Below are 18817 nucleotides of genomic sequence, written 5' to 3'. Positions count from 1 at the left end.
TGTTTCATTTATATACATTTATATTTATATTTATATTATTTCAATAAAATAAGTCGAGTTGTTCCGGAGGAGTTTGACCACGAACATCGTGACACGAGATTTTTATGTATAGGAGAACACAGGGTAAGACCACCCGGCGGGGTAAAACGGTCCACTTCTAGTTTTATAAGAAATTCTCAGTATTTTGACAAATATGCTACGCAAAAAGCATTAATAGCATATTTTTGTCATTTCGAAACACCTTGCAACACTTGAGTGTACGAAATATCAAAATTGTAAATAAAACAAAGATTTCGTCGATTGCGGTTGCAACGATCTAATTTTCAAGGTAACCAAAATAAGGATTTCTCTAGCAAAAACTGTATATTCCGTTAGTTGCCAGTATCCCAGTCCTTCAGTAGATTGTTCTGGTTCTACCTACGTGAAAAAGGTATGTAAAATATAATATAAATTGCTTGTAAAGTGCAAAATAATGCAAAAGGTGCTCTGGGGGGAATACGGACCATTTTCGACTGGGTAAAATCGCCACACGTTGTAATATTGAATGATTTTCATATCAAATTATATATCATCTTTTTGCTCGCCTCTTCACACAAAAATGCCTTGAAAGTACATAAGGAAGTCATTGCTGATGCAATGGACATTGGATAATCTGAATATGGTTAAAGCGGCAGTGGATAACGGCATGTCCATCAGGACAGCATCAATCAGTTTTGGATTTTCTAGAACCACCAACAAATCAAGGGCAATAAATCACCAACGATGAAGCTCGGATCTACTGATCCAGTTTTTCCACTACTCAGGAACCAAAACTGGTGCAGCATTTGCTGCAGCTGGAGAATCGATTCTACGTCATCGCAAAGCGAGATGTCAATGAACTGGCATTCAAGCAGGCTGAATAACAAATTATAGAATCGGAACTAGAAATACCTACTTCGGGGTCATTAAGACTTCACGTGAACAGATTTTGAGAAATTTTAGACCCACGTAGATAATCGTCCTTATAGATTCCGAAAATGTGGTAAATTTTTCACGAAAATTGTCAAAGCTCTGCACGTGGAATATGGATGGCCTTGCCAGAAGTTTGTGTGTAGTTTATTAACAACCCTAACTAGACTTTTTACTAGACTAAACTGTTTGAAAATAGCATCGCTCCGTCTTACCCCGCAATGGTCCGTTTTACCCCGCGGGTGGTCCTTCCTAGTGCTCCCGTGGCCGAGTGGTTAGCGTCATAACTAACATGCCGGGGGTTCGGGTTCAATTCCCGTTCTGGTCGAGGGAATTTCTCGTCAAAGAAATTTCCTCCGACTTGCACTGTGATCACGCGTATTCTAGAGCTTGCCACTCAGAATGCATTCAAGGCGTGTTATTTGGCATAGAAATCTCAACTAAGTACTAATAAAAATGACGCAAGTAATACTACGTTGAGACGGCGAAGTTCCTCTAGGAACGTTAGTGCCATTGAAGAAGAAGAAGAAGTGGTCCTTCCTACCCCGCCAGCGAAATAAAAAGTAATTTTTTATCGAATTAACGAAAAACGCCAAAAAAGTTATACAATCAACAGTTACACATTTTTAGTAGTAGATTATTAAATACTCAAAGATATGTAGTACAACAAATAGGGAAAATCCTGAAGGACGTTTAAATGAAAATTGGTCTTACCCCGTCTTCCCCTAAAGAAAAAATCTAATAAACCCGTAGATCTAGACCTATTTTCCTAGATCTGACCTTTCAGTTGGGAATAACCTTTCCAACCGTGGAAAATGTATAGTCTGTTACACCGATAGCGTGTTCTTAGTTTTATCCAAATTGAAGATGATAGAGTCTGATCAATTTATTATTTGGCATTAAATTGCTTTTTAGTGTCAACTATCACTATCTTCGATCACATACCTCGAGTGTTACGGATACAATCCGATCGTTATAATTGCATACATCATATCACATCTCGCTTGCTTTTCATTAAACGGTGAATAACGATAAAAGAAACGGCCCATTTCACAGTAAATCCTTTGCGGTCGTATAAGTGCTCTTAACCACTATGGCAAGGAATCATAAGATTCTTATATTTATACTGATATACCACTTTCACTGAACGAAGCTGATTATGAAAGAACCAATACGGTGCTCTCGTCCATTAGCGATAATGGAACCCATTATAAACATAAACTATCACTTATCACTGTATCTCATTCGAAACAAATCAATTACGACCAGTACGACATCCATGTTCTAATTTGGAACGACCACAAACGGGTGAGTATATTTGTAAGCATCAATAATTAGAAAAAAAACATAGTTTAATTTATGTGTATTCGATGTTAAAATAAGAATCACTGACAATCGCTTCGGGAAAACACAAGGCTACCCGAACACTGATACCCTATCAAGAATGGACTTCCTTCCAGATTGAACGAGTCGACTAAGTATCCCAAAGTAGCGCAAACAAGACAACTATACTGCACCCCAGCATCGACTCTGCTGATCGAACAAAACGTTGTTTCAAGATCAACCCTTTTCATTCCAATCACCGACAGACAGTTCTCGGCAAGTTGAAAGCAACGAGGGAATCCCCATTCCGCGAACAACGCCATCGCCGGCTGGATTGATCGTCTCGAGAACTGCGCTATTTGTATATAGGAAAAGCAATGACTCTCGAGAACTCACTTAGCATAACAATTGCTGCTCTAGCTCTAGAGTGACGCCTTAGAAATTGTTCCCCCTAAAACACTAAATGTGTTCACACACGCGCACCCACACACGCGGTATTGCGCGGTAAATCAAGTCACGATTCGCTGCTGCTGCTGTTATTGTTCGGAATGACAAACATTTCATATGCTTCTGTTGAATGGTGGCATTATTATTTTATTTATTTAGTTTTTTTGCTTGGTTTCTTGTGCCGTTTTCTCACATGGCTAAAACAGGTACCAATTCCGTGCGCACCGATGTGGGTAATCAATTGAATTAGAAATAAAAACAAAGCTATCACCTCGTTTCGCGCCGAGAGGTGCTGAGTGATGCTGCGCTTCGCGCGGATCCGTCTCGCAAAAAGTACCATCAGCAAGTTGTTTTGTTTCTTGCGATCCGTTCACGCGAGCCTCCCCACAAGAAACGCCAGACTCGGAGTGTATATCGAAAACTACGTGAGAGTCGGTGAGAATGGCGTTATACACATCTATATAGTAAAAAAGCCATTGCCAGCATTGTGCATTAGAGATTGTAGATTTGTGTGTCCATGATACGTTCATTTTCATTGAGATGCATCGTTTTTCGTCTTTATTTGATTTAATTTCAGAGAATCTATGTCAACTGGTCCGTGTTTCAAATTCCAACCTATTTGGAAGAGAGGAAGAGGATAATTCATAGATTTTATACAAACACCACTAATTGAGGGTTTCAATATCGAATCTACGGAAAAACAATCAATAGAATTTGTACCATTTACAATGTCATCATTCTAAACAACCATATTTAGCTAAACTTTACTCCCACGTGGCGTTTCGAGCTGATTGAAGAGAAAATTGCGAATTCGATGAAGACATACAAGGTATTCTTGGAATATGACTATGAAAGGTGTGTGGAAGATTATATTGTTTGTTGGAAGATGCATGTCGGATCAAATAGAATCTTTATAGAAGAAGATTCAATAAAAATCAATCATAAGAGTCATAATCATTATCATAATCATAATCAATCATCAAAATATATTCCAAGGAAAGCAAAAATACAAGGGAAGTGTCGAGTATACGATCGCATTATCAATGTAGACCTTCGGATATTATCTTAGAAAGAAGCGAAATTTAATGATAAACGTCAAAGTAGTGGAAATTTTTGAATGGCCTTAGGTTTGGCAGATACCTTCAAGACCATGAAGCTTCTCGTGCTCGTCCAAAAATACCTGGTTTGGCAGATCTGATGCACCAGCGGTTGGAAAAGCGATATTTTCGTCGCCAATCTGGCCATGCTAGTCAAGGAATGTCTGGAGAAACGTTTGCTATCTTTTCTCAACAAAACACGACAAACCCGTTCTATTCTGGCCGGATTTGGCAACCTCCCATCATGGAAAGAAGGCGATAGAATGGTATACCGAGAATAATGTGATGATGGTGATCAAAGAACACAAACCACCTCACATCTTAGAGCTCCGCCTCGTAGAGAAATTCATCGCCATCTTCAAGTGGGATTTGAAGAAGACGCGGTTTGAAAAAAAAAATTTAAAAAAATTGAAAAAAAATATTTTGAAAATTACAATTTATTTTTCTCAAAAACAAGTTTTTTGAAATTCTGAAAACATAGATATGAATAGCCCATACAATTTCCAATAAGTCACCCATACATCGGAAGATGGGCACTTTTCCAGGCAAAAAGTTCTTCGAACAACAACTTTTTCATGCTTTTCTTTGAAACATTAATGTTAATGTTTAATTCGTAATATTTGTATATAGAAATTATCGCGATTTAAAGGGTGTCACATCAAATTGCATCACGGAAAAAAACGCTGTAGAAATTTAATTTTTAGGATTATATCTTCAGCTTTCGCTTATAATCAGATAAGAGTGTATAGATCACGTTGGCCATGCTTCACTGTAAATTTTTCGTAAATTTGGAAAAATGTCGTCGAACGAAAAAGAGCGTCGTGAATTAATCCTGTGCACTCATTTCGAGAATCCGGAGTTGTCACATCGGGACATTGGTAAGATGGTGGGAATCGTCCAATCCACGGTCAGCAGAGTACTAAAACGATACTTCGAGAACCTAACCATCGACCGGAAGGTGAAGAACGGCAAAAATGGATGCTCCGTCAGTGAAAAAGATCACAAGCGCGTAGTTAAGCAGTTTAGGCGTGATCCGAGAAGTTCGGTCCGGGATGTCGCCAATAAGCTGAATTTGTCAAGTTCATTCGTCCAGCGGACCAAGCAGCGGGAGGGCCTGCGTACATACAAGGTTCAGAAGGCTCCTAACCGCGACGAAAGGCAAAACATGGTGGGGAAGACGCGAGCCCGGAAGCTGTACACCGAAATGCTGACGAAGCCGCATTGCCTGGTAATGGACGACGAAACCTACGTCAAAGCGGACTTTCGTCAGCTGTCGGGCCTGTTGTTCTTCTCCGCAGAGGACAAATTCAGCGTTCCGGAGGAGATTCGCAAGCAGAAACTATCCAAGTTTGCCAAAAAGTACATGGTGTGGCAAGCGATCTGATCTTGCGGAAAGCGGAGCGCCCCCTTCGTGATGACCGGCACGGTAGACGGGCAGGTTTACCTTAAGGAGTGCCTACAGAAGCGCTTACTACCACTATTGAAGCAGCACGAGGGCCCGACCATCTTCTGGCCGGATCTCGCTTCGTGCCACTATTCAAAGGACGTGTTGGAGTGGTACGAAGCCAACGGGGTCACCTTCGTGCCAAAGGAAATGAACCTGCCCAACGCGCCGGAGCTTCGCCCAATAGAGAAATATTGGGCGATTATGAAGCAGGCCCTCCGGAAGAACCCAAAAGTTGTCAAATCGGAGGCGGACTTCAAGAGAAAATGGATTTCTGTTCAAAAAAAAAACTACAACCTGACGTTGTACAGAACCTTATGGACGGGGTAAAGAGGAAGGTGCGGGCATACGGGCTTGGGCTCGAAGTATGAATAAAAAGAAAATGCCAAAAGTTGTTTAATAGTTTTTATTTTACTGTCTAAAATTTTCAAAAGGATCGGTCTACTGGGCGAATTTCTACAGCGTTTTTTCCGTGATGCAATTAGATGTGACACACCCTTTACATGTTCTGCTAACTTTTTTCTATTCAGAAACATGTCAAGAACATGTTAAACGCGAGAATTTATACACAAAAATGTAAAGAGTAAAACATTATTTTTTCAGGGGTCTCCATACCAAAATGATCCATATATTCCAGAAACAATGAAAGTTCACGTCTTCGATGAAAGTTTATATTATAATAAGATATAAAACTATTTCGAATACACTATATGACTTTAAACAAAATAAGGATTAGTTGTAATTTTTTCGAAGATAACATGAAGAAGTTGTTGTGAGAAAAACTTTTTTCCTGTAAAAGTGCTCATCTTCCAATATATGGACGAATTGTTAGAAATTGCAAAGGCTATTCACATTTTTTTTTTTCAAATTTTAGAAAAATATATTTTTGAGAAAACTTAAACAAAATATATTTATGAAAACTCAAACAATTTCCTATATTTCATCCTTTTATCCAAAATTTGTAGGTATTATATAGTTTTTGAGTTATATTTTGTTTTTAAAAAATTCAAGAAAATAATTTTGGCCTTTTTGAAAAAGTAGTCTAATTCTTTTTTAAATATTTCAAGTATGCAAAGTTGCCTAATAGTCTCATGCGTTTACATCCACAACGTTTCGCTGTTATCTGAGATGGTGCTGCCAACTCCTAAGACGAGTTGGCATGAAATTCGTAAGGTGTCAAAAAACAGCAATGTTGCCAATCATGTTGAGTATAATGATGAGGATTACATTGACAACTCAGAAACGTTTGTTGGCAACTGTGTGTCAACACCGCTAGGCTGAGTGATCCAAGAGCTTTTTAATGCATACCGGCTGGCGACCCTATGTTTCACTTCTCTTGAGTAACTGAACATGGTGCAATATATAACATTTTTCTTTTGTGTCAAGCAAAACCGTCCGCTCGCTAGCTGGAGCTGAACTGATGTTGACTAGGTTGATTGAATTTGTTTTCTATTATAGAGGTTTTAAACTACAGTTCATTCGCCTCTAAGGATGACCAGAACGAACCCAGTATTATTTTTCTTGTTTCTCTCTGACAGAATGACAAATTCAAAAAAAAAACATAATTAGACTTGTTACAAGCTGATGAAGTGAGGGGGTTCAAAAAAAAAGTTGTGCCATGGCGTACACGATTCCAGCCCATCTGGTTACCTGGAACATAAAATATCGAACAGATTCTGAATCAGCAAAGATGCCGCTATCACATGAATCTCGGACAAGTCAAAATCATGTGTTTTGACAAAATAGCGACCGCTTGAAGAAAAAAAATGTTCAAAACGTTTTTTTACGTTTCCCGATCTTTTGAAAATAGTAAAATTTGATAATTATGATTTTTTATTGGTTCATGCAATAAAGAGATGCATAAAGATTCTACTCACATGAATTCGACATAAATCGGTTCAGTAGGACTTGAGATATCGTATACATGTTTTTTTTATATGAACTATTCTATTGATCAAAGAAACTGAGTGAAATTTAGTGTTGCAAAAAAATATTGTGCCATGGGATTGTCGGCACAAGAATTTATGTCGAAAACAGAGATGTATGAATGGTATAAGACATTCAAAAACGGCCGAGAAGAGATGAATGATTTTCCAAATCAAAGACGGCCATCCGGCGACATAGTGAAAGGAACAGTACTGTTGTCGTCATTCAAGTTGTAGAAGGTTGCTGGTGAATTTAATATCACTCTTTTGAGCATGAGAGAAGTCGCAGCACGACTAGTGTCAAAAGAGCTCAATTTGTTCTGATTCTTATTGAGGCAATTCATGAATACATGTAAAAAAAGTGTCTCGATGACCGGATTGTTTTTTTGGAAAAAGTGTATTGCTTCAGAAGGGGCCTATTTTGAAGGCGATGACATAAAACTCAACTTCCCAGTATATATTTGACAGTATGTACAGAACGAGAACACGTTTTTGGGTTTAAAATTAAAAAAAGAAGCTTTAAGAGCTGATTTTAATTCTCTTAATCATATTTTTCACTATATGATTAAGATTAATTATTTGGATATATCATTCATAAGTTTTAAGAAATTTTTCAAATATCGCAGTACAAAAAATAATTTGATTGTAATGATTCTGATGATTATGATGATTCTGAGATAGATAACCATTCGAAACTTTCTTTCAATCGTGAGAGCACCGTTGGAATCAATGTTTTGTATTAGAAAGAGACTACAGTGAAGGACAATAAAAAAGTTTTGTATGAATTAGCTTTCATTTAAAAAATTTATTGAATATTTAGAAAAGATAAATTCACACATTTCGTATATCAACATCGTGATTGGTAGCATTCTTATGTACAGCCCTATTCTGTGTTCAGACGGATTTTCATTTCGTTCGAGTTATGATTTCGCATTCCCTATTTCGAATGTTTTACCCATTTGATGTTCGAAGAGAAACAGATCGAACGAAATGCAAAAACAACTCGAACGGTATTTAATGGAGTTTTATCAAGTCGTTCGAAATATTTCGAATCAATCGAAATACAGAATAAGGGTGGTAGTTGTATTGTAGAGAAGTAATAAACGAGATATATTTTTTCATTCTATCATTACCACAAAATAAAGAAAATCGGAAAGTTTTATGTTCAAATTGATATTTGACTTTTTTGAAGATAAGAAAATAAGTGTGTCAAATAGCTAGAAAAAAAAGAACAAAACAAACAATTAAACAGCTGCAGCACCAGAACGTCAAAAGTGAAGATCACCGGAAATAGTGTAATGTTCAAGTGGTTTAATCAACAGTATCATTTTTTTGTTAATGGCCCCACAATGTCTGCGCATACCTGCTTATAGGGATTCAATAATGTGATAATTGTTCCAACTTCCCCTCAGTTTTGAAAAATAATGTATGTATAATAGTGTATAATGTACTTTAAACAATTTGAATATCTGATCTGAAAACTGTTATTTAAAATAGAAACAAAAAAAAATCAGGTAAGAGGGCCATTGGATCTTGAAAGTTCAATTTAAATATCCCTCAGATACACAGGCTGCCTCTTTCCGCACGTTTTTTTTTTGTAAACCCGACTTGGGGTCAAAGAATCGGACTCGACCTCAGAAAATAGGTTAATCGTTACAAAACACGCAGTGGGCTGCAATTAGCTGGCTTAAGTAGTCATTCACGCACACCACTGCAAAACGTACTGAAATATTCCATTGAAGTTGGTCATTTCCACATCGTTTGTTATTCTCGTGTGGGAAGGGCGATGAAGAACCCGTCCAGATGAGAAGGAACAGGTAGAATCGATCTGCACGATGAAATAGTGCTTGTTTTGTTCTGGATTTATTGCTTTATCGATTCCACGTGCAACAAATCGAAAGTTCATCATTGCTTCTTGGTTGATTGACTGTGGATATGGGTGAACTTAAGAGTAAACAAAGTTGTTTACGCACCGAAAACATAATGCGTACTTCATAACCACTGCATAGCGCTGTCTAGGAATTGTTTTCAATTCTCGGCCCCAGGATTTTACTATATGTGTACGTCTTTGCTTCAATTTGCTCAATTGTGATGTCTACCTGGACCTCATCCTTTGGACACAATGACACCCAGACCAGTACACAGTACATTCAGTCCCGTTTGTTTCAAGTAATCCCTAAAAGAACTCGATTCTATTTATTACCTACGATGCACTATGGGATGTTTTTACCAAACAGGCGGACACAAATATATATATATTTTTTCAAAGTCTTTGTTATTTTTTCTACATAGCGTGATCAAAATATGTTAGTTAAGAGCATTTGCGAAGATTTCACGATCAACTTCTGAAAAAGGGCCTATCTTTTTCATGATTTAAAATGAGTTATGAGAAATTCTATGGCAAATTGACCGACCATTGTTCCGCTTCCCAATCTATCCTTTAAAATTACCTTTTACTATAAAACTCCTAGTACCAAACGAAATGACTACCAAAATTTGTCATCATAATATTATGATTAGGGGATTATTTTCAGACAAAATTCTCTTTCAAGATTTTCCAACTACTACCAAATAACATGTTTCTCCGTTACATGGAATAAATGTTTGATACAGAAAAGAATAAAGAGAATAAAGACAGTCCTAAATCGTACAATTCCTTCCTCCAGTTTTGCTCTTATCAACACATTCGGTGAACCATTTTAATTTTTTATAAATGTAGAAGCTATATGAGTGAATTTTATCACATTAAAATCAATTTCCACTTTTGAACAAAAATCAATTTCGTTAGCGCAAACATCAAATGGACTAACAACGCTTGTCACTATGAAATTGTAGAACATATGGGAATTGAATTTTTGCCAGTTTTCCTATTTTCTTCGGAGTTTTCCGAAAATTTTCAATTGTCATGTTTGGTTGGAATATGTTTGATTGAAATATGTGTTTGAATTTTTTGGAACCCTCCCTCCATTCCAGAGGACGGAGGGGTGTCATACCATCATAGAAACATTTGGTTCCGTTTGCGTGATTGATTCTCGAGTAATGCAGCCCCCCTTAAGGAGGGGGAGGAGTGTCAAACCACCATTGAAACGTGTATTGCCTCCAACAACCTCCATCTACCGAAATTGGTTCCATTTGCTTGATTAGTTCTTGAATTATGCAGAAACTTATGATTAATCTGTATGGTAGACACATCACCCCCCCCCCCCCCTCCTCCATCACGCTTAGAGAGAGGGGAGAAGTGTTGATTCACGACCTCCACCTCCACATGCCAAATTTGACTCGATTTGCTTGATTAGTTCTCGAGTTGTGCAGACATTTGTGTTTCATTTGTATGGCAGCCTCCCCTTAGAGAGGGGGAGGAGTGTCTACTCACCATTGAATCGTTTCTTGTCCCCTAAAACCTTCACATGCCTAATTTGGCTTCATTTGCTTGATTGGTTTTCGAGGTATGCAGAAATTTGTGTTTCAATTGTATGGCAGCCCTCCCCCCTTAGAGAGGGGGGAAGGAGAGTCTATTTACCATAGAAACGTTTCTTGCCCCCTAAAACCTTCATATGCTAGATTTGGATCCATTTGGCTCCATTTGCTTGATTAGTTTTCGAGTTATGCAGAAATTTGTGTTTATTTATATAACTGCCCCCCTTCGAGAGGGGGGATGAGTGTCTGCTCACCATAGAAACATTTATTGCACCCCAAAACCTACACATGCCAAATTTGGTTTTGTTTGCTTGATTAATTCTCGAATAATGCAAAAAATTGTGTTTGATTTGTATGGCAATTTGTATGGTGAGGGATCTCGAACTATCATAAGAACCTTCCCCGACCTCAAAAACTCCTACATACCAATATTCATGTCGATCGGTTCAGTAGTTTTCGAGTCCATAAGAATCAGACAGACAGAAAGACAGACAGATAACATTCTATTTATATTTATTTTCAATGACAATAATAAATGCAATACAAACTTTAACTTTGAGCTCACTTCATTTTCATTCTATCGAAGTTATCGCGAGATAAAATTTATTTCGTGCGCTCCGATTCTTGAAATGTTCATACGTTCATATTGAAACTTTGAGGGAAAATCGTTGTTTTCTCAGCTAGAGCCAATGATTTACTGAAATAATCCACAAAAATAGATATAAAGAACAATTCATCTGTATGATAAAAAGGTAATAATCTGATCGTTGATAAATATGGTATAATTTGATCGTCTTTGAATTTTTGAAAAACTTTTCCAAAAACCTAAATGCTTGTGACATAGCCACTTTGTCAAACTTTGATTGTGATTGCGTTGAGAAAAAACGTAAAAAAGCACCTTTAATTCATTTGTTTTCTATATGCGCAATATTTTTATATCTTTTTTTTACACGTGTCGCAGCAACTTCAGAGAATAAATATCAAGATTCTAGAGTCAAAATACCGTGCAATCGCAATGCACAATTGCATCATTCTTTTTATTTATATTGCATCAGCCAGGGATTGATTGAATTGGGCGACACATCAATGCTTTCAGATGAAAATAGATGGATATATTCAGATATTTAGTACACGCGTTACCACTTCATATAACGAGCTTGTTGTTTCAAAACATCTTTGCAAAAAGCGGGGAGGGGTCCGGCATGTCCTATGAGTCAGGCTGCCGGGTCTCGCTAGCGAACTATAGCACGTGTTTTAATCCACATACGTTAGTGGGGTGAAAGGATAAGGACTTTCTCACTGCCGGCACGTTTGTTAGGTGTTTCAATGGGTATCGTTTCTGAATAAATCCCACTCGCATATCTCATACAATGAAGCTCCATCAAACTATTGTTATTTCTTATCGCATACCGTTTATTCACCCCCAGTTGATATAGCGGGAAATCCTATGGAAACAACAGCTATATTCGTTGAATAATATCTCACGTATTGAGGTCCTCTTGTCACTACCGTGAGGTATATCACGAACCACACTTGAAAACAACCAATGATTTCCAATGCCAGCTATTAACCGAAATGCTTTCTTCGGATGCTCATTAATGCAAAGAATGGATGTTGGTAGGAAATAAAGGCATACTGAATGCAAAAACGAGGAACACGGATTGTGAGCCTCTCTCGCCGGTCAATGTCAAGGAACTGATGATTCATTGCTCGAAACGCACGTATAACGCCGGACATGACTTGCAAATCGCGCAGTCTGCAGTCGCATCTTTGTTGCAACTTTCTACCCAAGTGGTGAAATTGCTGTGATAAGCTGTGTTTGGTTTATTGGAAAAAACTGTGTCAAGTCAAGTGTTTTATATATTTAGGAAGAATAGCATAGAATTATAATACTATCACCTGAAGCAGTGAAATACCTTGAACTCGACCGAAAACAATAACGTGCACTGGTAACCTTTTTCGAGGGGTTATAAAATATGCACCGCTTCCAGTTATCGTGGGTGTTCTTCTCTCTATTGTCGAGCCTTCTAGGTAAACGGTTAGACTTTTGGCGATGTTGGCTGGCTCCTCTACTGGATAGTAAAATTTTGCCTTTTAGTGAATAAATGTTAGTTGGTCGTTTAATGATTTGCTTGGCTTCTCTTAAAGTATATTGAGAGAAAATAAATTCGGATTTGTTTCAGAAGTAATTAACAAGGATGAGACGTTTCATACTGTAATAAAGTAACAAGTTCGCGTTTCTGAGTTTCGTGGGATATCAATTCCGAACGGTGTGTATGACTGTCGTTTATGTATCCATTATCTCAGCTATTGATTATGTTTGATTGTCTGTTTCAGTACGGTAAGCTTGCAGTAACTAAAATTGCTTGATTTTGAGCAATGTTGATTTTTTTTTTCTAAAAAAAGAGATTTCCCCTTTAAGTGGCTCTATATTTATATTTCCAGTCTTGGAAATTGGGTGTGTTTAAGGGTGTCATCTAAAGATTTTGTTAGGAAGAAAGTTTTATGGTTGATTATAACACACGACTCGACATATGAAACACGAAATTCGAGAAATAAATCTTTAGTTTCACTAGTTTTCTGTATTTTACATGTTGTGAAATTTTCAAAACGAACTTTATTTTATTATAAACTAGCAGACACAATGTATTTTACTTTAAACATACATGTCGAACACAATAATCGTTCTCTCAGCAAATGAATATCAACATGCTGCTCAACCCATTAACGACCAAGTTGTTAAAACAGTATTTTTTGACGGAAGCCATCGGTGTAATTTTGATTATTGACACTAAAGAAATCTCAATGTTCAAGAATTTTTTCCCCAACTTCCAGTTTCCGGGAACAGACGAAAAATCTTAAAATGAAATCAAAGTCAAATATGTATACAATATGTACACAATATGTGTTTTTTTTTATCAAAGTGATGCCGTAGAGAAAATATATGTTCTTGTATTTTATTGGTTTTTTATTTGTAAAGTTATATTAGGTTATGCGCTTTCCACACATACCGAATTCATTCCCCAATAAAGTTATACAGAATCAAAAGAAATTGATGGTAAGTGGTAGCTAATAAACTAAGCTATCATTTGGTGCAAAATCATTACCATATGGTTGACTTCCAAAGCCATGAACAATTATCAAAATTTCTGTTCGATTTTTTGAACGCTTGACACTATATGGGTTAAGGGGGTATTCTAGTGTAGAGACGTGAATTTCTGCCTTTTTTTCGAGTCCCGTAAAAATCTGAAACAAAAAAATCGAACAGATTCTGAATCAGTAAAGATGCCGCTATCGCATGAACCTCGGGCAAGTCAAAAATATCTTTTGTGACAAGAAGGCGGCCGTTTGAAAAACAAAATGCGGTTTAAAACGTTTTTTCATACGTTTCCCGATTTTTTAAATATAGTAAAATTTTAAAATATCATTTCTTAGAGGTTGCGATAGAGAGTTTTCGGCAGATTGTATTCATATAAATTCGCCATGAATCGGTTCAGTAGAACTTGAGATATCGTGTACGCCAGTTTGAAAAAACTAGTTTCGAGAAAAACGTGTGAAGTTTATTGTTATGGCCGTACCAGGTTAGATACCGTATCTAAAATGGCTCTAACTCGGTATATAATAGGATTTCCGATGAGTCCTTTCTAGGGTATATTCTTGCATGCCTAAACTACAGAAACATGAAAGAAATTTGTTTTAATATTAATATTCAAATGGAATGCGTTGAAGTTTAGTCAGGAACGAAATGAACCAAGTGAAAGCCATGAACGTCAATTCGATGTCCCCAGATTTGATGGAGACAATTTTTTTTTCCAAAATATATATTTTTATCAAGGTTCATATGGTGTTAGCCTCACGGGGCCGGGAGTTCAATACTTTGACAATTTTTCTTATTATCTATGTTAGTAATATGTAACCGATTACTCGCGGTTGGCTCGAGGTTAGTATTACAAGTGTTTTCGTAATTCGGATGTTGCTGTCTCCAATGCTCTGTACGTGTGCCCGACACGGGATACTTCCTATTGGGATGCAGCTGACCCTTAATCAGCAACGCCCCCCTAGTCTGTACCTCATATCTAGCGTGGTGTGTCTTTCTCGACTCGAGGAATCCAGGATAGAATGGTCACTAACCGGCGCAATCATCAGTTCATGTAGAGTTGTCATGAGCGGTACAACCTTTGGCTCTTGTTGAATGATCAGTGGACTGCACAATCTTTGGTCCTGTAAAGAGTGTGTGTATGTATTGCCGCGACTAAGTAAAAGTTTATCGATCGGATAGGAGGGATATAAAACGGGGACACAACGAAGGAAACATCATTAAACGTTGAATCGGCGTTTCTGAGGAACAGGTATAGATGAAGCAGAAGATCAGGATCACGGCTACCTAAGATATCCCGGACGGGGATCTCCGATTGTCTGCCTTGTGCTCTCAGTGCTCTAGAGAGCTGAGAGCGAGCAGTATGGAGACATTAAACGTCATAATGTTTTGGTTCTTCTTTACTTTTCCATTGATTTCAAGTTATTTGATTTTGTGTTACCGAAACACATCAAACGATAAAATTATTCATGAACAATATAGGCACCATATCATTTTTATTTTTATGTATACTTTTCTCGCTTTGCTCCTTTTCTTCTACGCGTAAAACTTTGCATTTTGTTCATATTTTGAGCAATACGGATCTGCGAGTGTCCGCACGATAGCAGAGTACAAACTGGCGATTTACCGCAGCAAATGCGCAATGCGCAAAGTATAACGAGAAACTTTTTTATGCATTTGATGGATTAATTCGGGAAACAGTATACTGAATTGCAAAGAACTGAATTCGCTATGAAAACTATGGAAAACAGAATCAGGACCACCTAAACTTTCTACCAAAGAGATATTTCTAAAACGCCGATGTGTTCCAAAACACCTTCGAAGTGATGAACAAATGAATTAAATGAAAGCATTACGTGGTCTTGAGTCAACAATGCGGTCATGTACTTTTCACTACCTTCTATATTTTTGTTATTAGGCTAAAAATATAAACTTTCATTATTATCTATGTAATTTTTTCGGTGATTGAAAGGTTTGGAAAGTTGTCTTATTGTAGTTGGCGTTGTAATTCAGCTTGGAGATGTCATCAAATTTCGTAATTTGTTCAAAAAGGTTCATACTACTTAAAACAATCACTAGCCGATAGAGAATGTCGCCATCTGTAGAAAGAGATTCCGGTTTACTATGATACAGAGGCAGTGTGATATATACGGGGTGGAGTTTGTTTGGTGCAATGGTACATCATTAAACTGATAGAACATGAGGTTTATAATGTTGTTGACTCATAAAATCATTAAATTAATTGATTTTTAATGGATGATCCATGGCAGCGTGACGTAACAAAGTTTTGATTCACTAAAAACATATTTGTTCGTGTTTTTCTTTCCGATTTCAATAAACGCTGTCAAAATAAAATTAAGAAAATTTCCTACAAGGAGATGGAGAAGATTTTATATTGGGTGTGCAACTTAGTTCGTTCCGTTTCCACAAGATGGCTCAAAGCGCTATAAATAGCTGTGATTGATTTTTGTACATAAATTTTTACCGCGTTGAAAGTGTTCAGTTCAGTTCGTTGTTTTAAAGAGGCTTTAAACTTTTCAGTTCATTCGCCTCTACAGAAAGTGTTGAGTTTTGTTGCAGATAAGCACCATTTGCGGATTTTCAGTTTACTTCGGAAGAAAAGTGCAGCTGAAAACCATCGAATCCTTGTGAAAGTTTAAGGTGACTCTGCACCATCGGATAGATTTTGCCTAGAATGGCTTGGACGATTTAAAAGTGGCGATTTTAGTGCTAAAGACAAAAAGCGTCCGGGTCAACCGAAAAAAAATGAAGATGAAGAATTTGAGACTATTAGTTGCTGAAACCTGGTCAAACGATCAAAGGAGATTCCTACAGGCAACGTTCAGGTTTTCTGATCCGATTCAACTTCATTCAATATTTTGTCACCTTACACGGTCAATACCGCTATCAACTCGGGACAACGAAAGTATCCGCGATTACTAGTGGCAACATTCGAGTTTGGGATCCAAAATATTCTCCATCAGATTAGAAGGCTCAAATCCAATTTTAAATTGATAAAATTTGAATGAAAATTCCTACTTGGGATTATTTTATTACATGAAGCACATAGTCCTAATCCTAACTTAACCTATTTCCTCCAAATTTTCCGATATTCCTACTAAAACTTATCATTATAATGTAAGATAAATTTCAGACACAATTTTCGTATAGGATTATTTCATCACTTGCAGAAAAAAAGTGAGTGTAATTTACATAGAATACTATTTTGATTCTGAAAGTTAATTTTCATTCATAATTTTCACTTTAAAAATCTGTATTCCTTCTCAAAAACACAACATAATACTGAATTAACAAATACAGGCTGTTCCTTTCAGTTTCAGAGATGCCTGGTTTTTAGCAACCTTGAATTATACCTTGAATTAACGTATCTTGAATAAACGCACGTTTTTTCCCAGATCTTCTCGTTCTCCAAATTTCATAGCGGAATATGAAAAAACACACAACTTAGACTAAAATGGCTGCCCCACTTGCTAGCGCAAAAAAAAATGACCGAGTTCAGAACATTAAAAAAAACCTTAAAACACTGTTTCATCCACTCTCTCAACGACCCATTGTCAGTTTACTTTAAGGTTTTGATTTGTATTAAAAATTAAATTAAATGTCGGCAAGTTTACAGGCACGCTTGCAAATCTGGGAACTCAGTCTCGAAGTCCGTGACGTAAAACGTCAACATCATGCATATGAAGTGTCACGATATTGATGCTCGAAAAGCAGAAAATCCGGATTTCTGCGTCGTTGGCTGTGTTCAGCTGTCATTATGCTCTCAAGTGTCATCATATTGACAATAATATTGACATGTATAATATTCCATTATGACAACGCTCGGCCTTATTCCTGTTATATTTATTCTGGAATTCTGGCTCACTAGCTTTATAGCCTAGACCAGGGGTTTTCAGATTTTTTTTTATGGCAGGGCACTTTTTGAAGCGAAAACATTTGACGGAGTACCTGTATTTTTTAATAATTAAAACAAATCCTATTTGCATTGACATTACCTAACTGGGAACAACTCTATTTCGGTTGCGCGTAGCGTTTACACGACATCTGACTCGGAGTAAACAAGATAAAGCACTAGAGGTCCGGTGAAATTAAATTAAGGTATTTTGACGTAGGACTATGTCTTACATTAATGGTGTCAAATCAGAAAACAGGTCACGTTTTTATTAAATAAAGTTAACGTTAATAACTATTTTTGCTGCGACCTGATTTTAACAATTTGCATACCAATCGAATCGGAGATTTTCTAAGATTTGATTGATATGCTATACATTACAATCCCATAGTCTGTATATGGTTTAAATTGATGAAAATTGGAAGCATTCCTATTTCCCCGTACATTTGTTCTGTCCTTTTTGTGTGCTTTCTCTAACAGAGCTGTTAATAACGAGCAACTTATCCAGCCGCTAGAATAGAAACAACGAAGGCTAGTGTATAAATATTGTATCTCCTTTGAGGAAAATTCTTAGAATCTTTCTGTGCCCGAAACAACAAAGGTCGCTTATTCTGCTCGTTTTGTATTTTATGTTTCCCCTCGAGCTGTGAACGCTAGCGAATATTTCACCATTCGTATTTGCTCTCGTGCGAATCGGCTCTGGTCTGATGCAACAAGCTCCTAGTTCCTAGAGCCGAGAAACGATTTTTCGTAACGGTCAATCTCGCGATGTTTCATTTTTATCGCTGCAATTGTGTACATCTGTTGGACGCGTGTTTGATGCACGGAAGATGCCTCTTGGTAGGTGCAATGCGTGCATTGAAATAAAGAAACAAATTGCGGCATATGACCAATTAGTGTATTGTTCTCGCAAAGGCAAGAAAGAATCGTTGCTTTTCGAAATAATTCCACAATATAACGCAAGCCATTAAACCTTTTTAAAAGTCCCCGGCACTTCTTACTGAAAGGTTATTTAACACTTTGCGGACCGCTCACGAGATTTCTCGTGTTTCGCGTTCCGTCTGTTACGGATGGAACACGAAATAACGCGCGTTTTCTACACTTGATGGTTAAATCCATGGTCTGCCAAGAATCTCACAAGGCCTACCGATGGTTCGCCTTTGTCTCATCCACACCGAAGGAAACGATCTCATTCGTAGCATCCGA

The 18817-nt window shown here is 37.3% G+C and overlaps 1 protein-coding gene across 5 annotated transcripts in view; it reads right to left on the bottom strand.

The window, feature by feature from the left end:
- LOC129771066 (Ig-like and fibronectin type-III domain-containing protein 1) overlaps positions 1–18817 on the bottom strand; it is a 436355-nt gene that overhangs the window by 117166 nt on the left and 300372 nt on the right. The window contains exon 1 of one of the 5 annotated variants that reach the window (XM_055774357.1): positions 1894–2424. The exons of the other annotated variants lie outside the window; for them this stretch is intronic. The gene's annotated coding sequence lies outside the window, so the exon portion shown is untranslated. Of the gene's footprint in view, positions 1–1893; positions 2425–18817 lie in introns of those variants that run through there. 5 annotated transcript variants of the gene reach the window in all.

This window comes from Toxorhynchites rutilus, chromosome 2 (assembly GCF_029784135.1).
Source record: "Toxorhynchites rutilus septentrionalis strain SRP chromosome 2, ASM2978413v1, whole genome shotgun sequence".
In the NCBI taxonomy this organism is placed as follows: Eukaryota; Metazoa; Arthropoda; class Insecta; order Diptera; family Culicidae; genus Toxorhynchites; species Toxorhynchites rutilus.
This window is presented reverse-complemented; position numbering and strand designations above follow the sequence as displayed.